This window comes from Marmota flaviventris, chromosome 2 (genome assembly GCF_047511675.1).
Source record: "Marmota flaviventris isolate mMarFla1 chromosome 2, mMarFla1.hap1, whole genome shotgun sequence".
In the NCBI taxonomy this organism is placed as follows: Eukaryota; Metazoa; Chordata; class Mammalia; order Rodentia; family Sciuridae; genus Marmota; species Marmota flaviventris.
In genome coordinates, this window is record NC_092499.1 from 30,013,604 (window position 1) to 30,021,140 (window position 7,537).

The 7,537-nt window shown below is 34.0% G+C and overlaps 1 non-coding gene across 1 annotated transcript; it reads right to left on the bottom strand.

Moving 5' to 3' along the window:
- Nucleotides 1-6,803: 6,803 nt before the first annotated feature.
- LOC114089794 (U2 spliceosomal RNA) lies at nucleotides 6,804-6,996 on the bottom strand. The gene has a single exon (XR_003582237.1). It is a non-coding gene; the product is annotated as a U2 spliceosomal RNA (small nuclear RNA).
- Between the last annotated feature and the right edge of the window lie 541 nt (nucleotides 6,997-7,537).

The following is a 7,537-nucleotide window of genomic DNA, read 5'->3' on the forward strand; positions in this document are numbered from 1 at the left end:
GTATATCCATAATACTTTTTATTTTTTATTTTGAGACATGACTTGCTAATTTTTCCAGGCTGGTCTTGAATTTGAAAATTCTCCTGTTCCAGCCTCCCAAGCCACTGGAATTACAGGCATGTAATCTCTCACATTCATAAAAGCCACTCCAGTGATGATAACCTAGTAATCCATCAATCCTGAGTGGATTAATTTATTCATAAGTGCAGGACCCTCATGACCCAATCATGTTCTACCATACCAGCTTCACACAAATTTTAATGGACTTATGTAATAATTCAGTGTAAGTTTTTTTTTTTTTTTTTTTTTTAAATACAGGTCTACTAATGAGAAAAATATAATTATTTTGAAGGGAATAATGTCTTACTTAATTGGGAGTTCAAAGTTTTGTTCTCGTTACCAAAATCTATTGCAAATGCTGACCAGTAATAATATTTTATGGGTTTTATCTATGAAAGTTTATCACAGATAGGTACTTCTGAATACTGACTTTATTCTATAAGCATATAATTTTCATGTAGGATATCTGGCAGTTGAAAGACATTTATAAAATACTCACAAGTTTTGTTTTGTTTTGTTTTTTTAAACCAGTAGTGTTAGAGATGGGGTCCAGATCTTCATGCCTGCCAAGCAAGTGCTCTGCTGCTGTCCTATGACCCCAGCCCTAGTTCTTCTCTTGATATATGACATTGCAGTCTAATCACTTCCAATAAGTTAGAAGCTCTTCCTTTGAATAGTTCAATGAATTTTGAAATATGAAAATTTGCTTTGTACTTACTTGCACTGATCTGAAAAATGCTGGTGTAAAAGAAGTCTGGGCTCAGATAATACATCCACTACAGATTTCATGGGGATGGAGATACTGCTTTTGTTTTAGCTTTTGACAGCATGGGAAGTATATTAAACAATAGCAGTATAAATATTATATATTTACCAGTCTGTTTTACCATATAATTTTAGGATGAATTAAGAAACACTACTAGATCTTCAGCAAAAACTAATTTCTAAAACTATTCAGTGCTTAATAGTAGTGATTAACAGCAATCCTTCCAATCCTTTAAAAATATCGAAACTATTCTTGGGACTGGGATTGTGGCTCAGTGGTAGAGTGCTTGCCTTGCATGTGTAAGGCACTGGGTTCAATCCTCACCACCACATAAAAATAAATAAGTAAAATAAAGGCATTGTGTCCAACTACAACTAAAACAAATAAATATTAAAAAAAAATAGATTACTATATCTGCCAGGTGTGGTGGTGCATTTCTGTAATCCCAATGGCTCAGGAGGCTGAGAGAGGAGGATCATGAGTTCAAAGTCAGCCTTAGCAATTTAGCAAGGCCCTAAGCAACTCAGTGAGACCCTTCTCTAAAGAAAATACAAAAAAAGGCTGAGTATGTGGTTCAGTGGTTAAGTACCCCTGGGTTCAATCCCTACTACCAAAAAGCAAATGAAGAAACAAACAAAATTCCAAAAATTATCATATCTACTGGACATATGGATGTTTAATTGTTCTAGCACTGAGTGTCACAAAACCACCTTTCCCCTTGAGTTCCTTTGCTACTTATAGAAAAAAATTGACCATATATTTATTGGCTTATTTCTAGACTCTCTATTAAATTCCATTAGTTTTTCTGTCTATTCTTACACAATTTCCACACTGTATTGATTATTTTTTTAATATTTTTAGTTGTAGATGGACACAATACCCTTATTTTATTTATTTCTTTTTATGTGGTGCTGAGGATCGAACCCTGTGCTCACACATCCCAGGCAAGTGCTCTACCACTGAGCCACAACCCTAGCCCTGTATTTATTATTAATAGCTTTATAAGTCTAGAAAAGAGGTCATTATTAATAGCTTTATAAGTCTAAAAAAGAGGTATTCATTTTTTATTATTATTTTGGTGAATCTAGGTCTTTTGCTCTTCCATACAAGTTTTATTTATTTATTTATTTTAATAGTTTTAGTTGTAGGTGGACACAATACCTTTATTTTTATACAGTGCTGAGGATTGAACCCAGTGCCTCACATGTGCAAAGCAAGTGCTCTACCACTGAACTACAACCCCAGCCCCAAGTTTTATTTATTTTTAAAAGTTTACATTTTTTAAATTTTATTATTATTTGTTTGTGGTTTTGGGGAATCAAACACAGAGCCTTCCTCATACTAGGTAAACATTCTACTACTGAGCTACATTGCCAGTCTGATAGAAGTTTTAGAATCAGCTTGATTTTTACAAGATATGCTGGGATTTTCTATGTTATTGCATTAAATCTAGAGATCAATATGAACATAATTGACGTCTTAGCATTATTGAGTTTTCAGACCCACAAACATTTATTTATTCACTTATTTCGATCTTTTAAAATGTCTCTTAACAGCTGGCTCAGGGGGCACACCTATAATCCCAGTGGCCCAGGTACCTGAGGCAGGAGGTTTGAAAGTTCCAGGCAGACTCAGCAATTTAGTGTGAGATCCTCATCAATTTAGCAACACCATTTCTCAAAATAAAAAATAAAATAGAACTGAGAATGTAACTAAGTGGCAAATACCCCAGGGTTCAATCACAATACAAAAAATAATAAAAAATCAAATGAAATTTCTCTCAACAGTGTTTTATATTTTTTTAATATTTATTTTTTAGTTTTAGGTGGACATAATATCTTTATTTTATTTTTATATGGTGCTGAGGATCGAACTCAGTGCCTCCTACATGCTAGGCGAGCACTCTACCACTGAGCCACAACCCCAGCCCCATGTTTTGTATTTTTTTTTTTAAGAGAGAGAGAGAGAGAGAGAATTTTTTAATATTTATTTTTTAGTTTTCGGTGGACACAACATCTTTATTTTATTTTTATGTGGTGCTGAGGACCGAACCCAGTGCCCCTCGCGTGCCAGGCGAGCGCACTACCACTTGAGCCACATCCTCAGCCCCCATGTTTTGTATTTTTTATTGCACAAGTCTTACATATATTTTATTAAAATAAATCCTGATTATTTCATGTATTTTTTTTTTTCCTTTACGAGAACCCAGGGGCACTCTACCACTAAGGTATATCCTAGCCCTTTTCACTTTTTATTTTGAGACAGAGCTAAGCTGGCCTCAAGCTTACTGCCTCAGCCTCCTGTCACTGGGATTACAGAGGTGCACCACAGTGCCCAGCGCATATTTTTTATGTTATTATAAATAGAATTAGCTTTTAAGCTTTAAATTTTGATTGTTACGGGTATGCAAAATACAATTTATTTTATATAAATTTGTTCATCTTATATTCTGTAAACATAACTCATTTATTAATTCTAGTGGAGTTTTTTTTTTAATATTCCTAAGATGTTCTATATAATCATGTGATTTGTGAATTGCAGTTTTACTTCACCATTAGATACCTTTAATTTCTTTGTGTCTTTTTCTCTCTTTCATTTCTCCCTTCCTCCCTCCTCTTCTCCTTCCTTACTTCTTCCTCTTCCTCCTTCTTTGTCTCTTTCTTTCCTATTTATACTAGGTAGAACTTCCAGTTCAATGTTGGATAGAAATGGTGAGAGAAGATATGGATGTTTTATTCTTGCTTTATTATTATTATTATTTTATTATACCATGCATTTAATATTTATTCATTTACCATTAAGTATGATATTAACTGCAAAGTTTTTCATAGATGCTGTTTATTAAGAGGAAGATCCCTCCTAGTTGCTGAGAATTTTTATCATGAATGTTGAATTTTTGAAATACTTTAAAATTTTTTTTTCCTAGTTGTTGACAGACCTTCATTTTATTTATTTATATGTGGTGCTGAGAATCAAACTCATTGCCTCACAAATGCCAGGCAAGTGCACTACCTCTGAGCCACAGCCACAGCCCCTAATACTTTTTTGATGTCTTTTGAGAACATCATATTTTGTTTCTTTTCTTGGTATGTTACTGTAATTAATTGCCTTGATTCCTAGTGATGTTGTCATTTTCCTTTACCTGTTGGCATTTTCATTTCTTTTAAGCAAAATTCACTTAGGTCTTTTTTCCATTTTTAAATTGGGTTGTTTGTTTTCTAGCAGTTGAATTGTTTCTGTTTCTTTTATATTTTGTATATTAACTTTATCAGATTCATAGTTTGCAAAGGACTCCTCACATTCTTTAGGTTCTCTCCTCAATCTGTTGATTTCCTTTTGGAAGTGTTGGATTTTTTTATTTTGTCATGGTCCTATTGGTCTCCTTTCATTTTTGTGGACAATGCTTTTGAGGTCACATTAAAAAAAAAAAAAAAAAAGGCCTGGGGATGTGGCTCAAGTGGTAGCGCGCTCGGCTGGCATGCATGCGTCCCAGGTTCGATCTTCAGCACCACATACAAACAAAGATGTTGTGTCCTCAGAGAACTAAAAAATAAATATTAAAAAATTCTCTCACTCTCTCTTAAAAAAAAAAAAAAGTAAATATATCCTGATGCCACAGGACCTTCCTCCTCTTTTCTCTTTGCTCTTTAAACTATTATATAACCCTTACATTTCTAGGTCACAGACCACTTTGTCATAATTAATTACTCTTTTAATATGTTGCTGTGATGGGTCTTTGCTTTGGCACTGGGGATTGAACCCAGGGCATCATGAATGGTAAGCTTGTGCTCTAACGCTGTGCTGCTATACCCCAACCCCCTATATCATTGATGAGCTGGGTAATGTTTTCTCCTTTTCTATTTTCTGGAAGTGTTTGCTTAGAATTAGTATTTTTTTCTTCCTTAAGTGTTTAGTAGAATACACAGCAAAGTCAGATGGGCTTCAAATCATCTTTGTGAGAAGATTTTTAACTAAAATCAATTTGCTTAGTAGAGATAGGATCAGAGATAGGGTCAGCCATGCATACCTGTAATCCCAGCAATTTGGGAGGCTTAGGTAAGAGGATCCAAGTTCAAGGCCAGGTTCTGTACTGTAGAGAGTCTTAAGCAACTTAGGGAGACACTAACTTAAAACAAAAACTTAAAAGGGCTGGGGATGTGACTCAGTGGTAAAGTGCCCCTGGGTTTAATCCCGGGTACCAAAAGAAAAAAAAAAAAAGGATCATTCAGATTGTGTATTTTCTTGAGTGATAGATATTTGGCAGTTTGAATGCTTAGCAGAATTTGGTCGGTTCTTATAAGAAATTGAATTTATTGATATAAAATTAATAATGGTAATAAAGGTATTTCCTTATTATTCTTTTGCTGGGTGGAGAAATTGTACCAGTAGGACCAACTCTTGGATTCCCTCCACTCACCACCCTCCTCCACCTTTCTTGCAGAGGATAAAGCCTTGAGCATGCTATGCAAGCAATTAAAATATATTCTTCTCTTTGCTTATTTTGGATTTAATTTTTGTTCTTGTTTTCTAGTTTTATAAAATGGCAACTCAAATAATTGATTTGAGCCTTCTTCTCTGAGATGAGCATTATATTTATAAGTGTCTAAGTATTGTCTTTATTTATTGTGTTTTCAGTTTTAATCAGTCCAACATACTTTCTAATTTCCCTTGTGGCTCCTTCCTTGAAGACTTATTTATTTAATGTACTTATTTATTGGTGCTGGAGATTGAACCCAGAGCCTTGCTCATGATAGGCAAGCATTTTACCACGGAGATACACACCTTTTGTCCCTAAAGCATTATTTGGGAGTGTATTGTTTGATTTCCAAATATTTGTGGGGGTTTTCAGCTATAAAGTGTATAATTACTGTTAGAGTGTATAATTAATTCCATTGTGGTTGGAGAAGACCCTTTATAGGATTTCAGTTTTTCTCAATTTATTGAAGTTTGTTTTATTGCTTAAAGATGGTTGGTCTTCTAAAATGTCCTGTGCATATTGAAATGAATATTTCAACATTATTCTATAAATGTGATGAGCTCAATGGTCTTCCATAATATACTAATTTCCTATCTGCTTGTTCTATCAGTTTCTGATAGAGGAAATTACAAATCTTCAAACATATTTGAAGTCTTGTCTAAGGTTTTGTTTATATATTCTGAAGCTCTGTTGTAAGGTATATACATACTTGAAATTATAATCTCTTGATGAAATGACTTCTTTATCAATATGAAATGTCTCTCCAACCCTGGTAATATTTGTGCTAAAAATTCTTTGATATTATGTAGCCACTCCAGATTAGTTTTTCTTTTCAACTCCTCCTCCTCCTCTTCCTCCTTCTTCTTCTTCTTTTGTCATTTTCCCCTTCAATCCTTTGTGCTATTATTTTCCTTTTGCATGCTGTGAACTTTATGATACATTGTTTTTTGTTTGTTTGTTTTAAATAGTTAATTATTATTTTTAAATTTCACAGTACTGAATATTGAATCCAGGGTCTCAAACATGCTACATAAGTTCTCTACCACTGAGCTATATTCCCAGCCCACCAGATTAGTTTTAAAGTTTGCATAATATATATTTTATTTTTTAAAATATTGTTTTAGGGCTGGGGATGTGGCTCAAGTGGTAGTGTGTTTGCCTGGCATGCACGCGGCGCCGGGTTCGAAACTTAGCACCACATACAAATAAAATAAAGATGTTGTATCCGCCGAAAACCAAACAATAAATTTTAAAAAATATTGTTTTAGCTATAGATGGACACAATATCTTTATTTTTATGTGGTGTGGAGGATTGAACCCAGTGCTTCACACATGCAAGGCAAGCGCTCTACCACTGAACTACAACCTCAGCTCTGCATAGTATATCTTTTAAAATTCTTTTACTTTTACTCTGTATCTTCATATTTTATGTAAGTTGTTTGTTGTAGGCAGAATAGGATTGAACCTTCCTTTTCTTTCTCTTTTTTTAAATCCCTCTGAAGGGGGTGCACCATTGCTGGAGATATTGTAATATCACATCAATGCATGAAATGGATAGAGCAAGCTCCTATTCCATCTCCCTGCTCCAGAAATCCATTAAACATATTATTCTATGATGGAGGACATATCAGATATTAAACCAATATGAAAAGGTACTACTTATTAGATCTTAGCCAAAAGGCCAAGATTCGATGAACTTTGCCTTTTTTAACCAATCTGACAATTTTTGCCTTCTTAGCATAGTGTTCAGACCCTACATTTCGTGTGATTTTCAACATGGCTGAGCTTAATTATACCATATTGCTATTTGTTTTCTACTTGTTCTGGGTGTACTTTACTCCTTTTTCTATCTTTTCCTTATTTTGTATTACATGCTTTTTATTATCCATATATTGGGGGTGAGGTCTTGCTGTGTTGCCCAGGCTGGTCTTGATTTCCTGGACACAAGTGATTTTCCTGCCTTAGCCTCCTGAGGAGCCAGGTCTGCAGGCACACACCATGCTACTAATCAATTTTACTGCTAATGTTGGCCTACTCATTTCACATCTTTAGTTTTTGGTGGTTAATTGGGATCACAAAATATATCTTTATTATAGTCTCATTATAAAAATACAGTATTATGTGAAATTTACCATTGTATACTTTCATTTAATTTCCATATTTTGTACGGTTATTTTCCTTATTTTCATGCTATGAACTTTATAATACATTACAATTTTTTAAAGTTAATTACA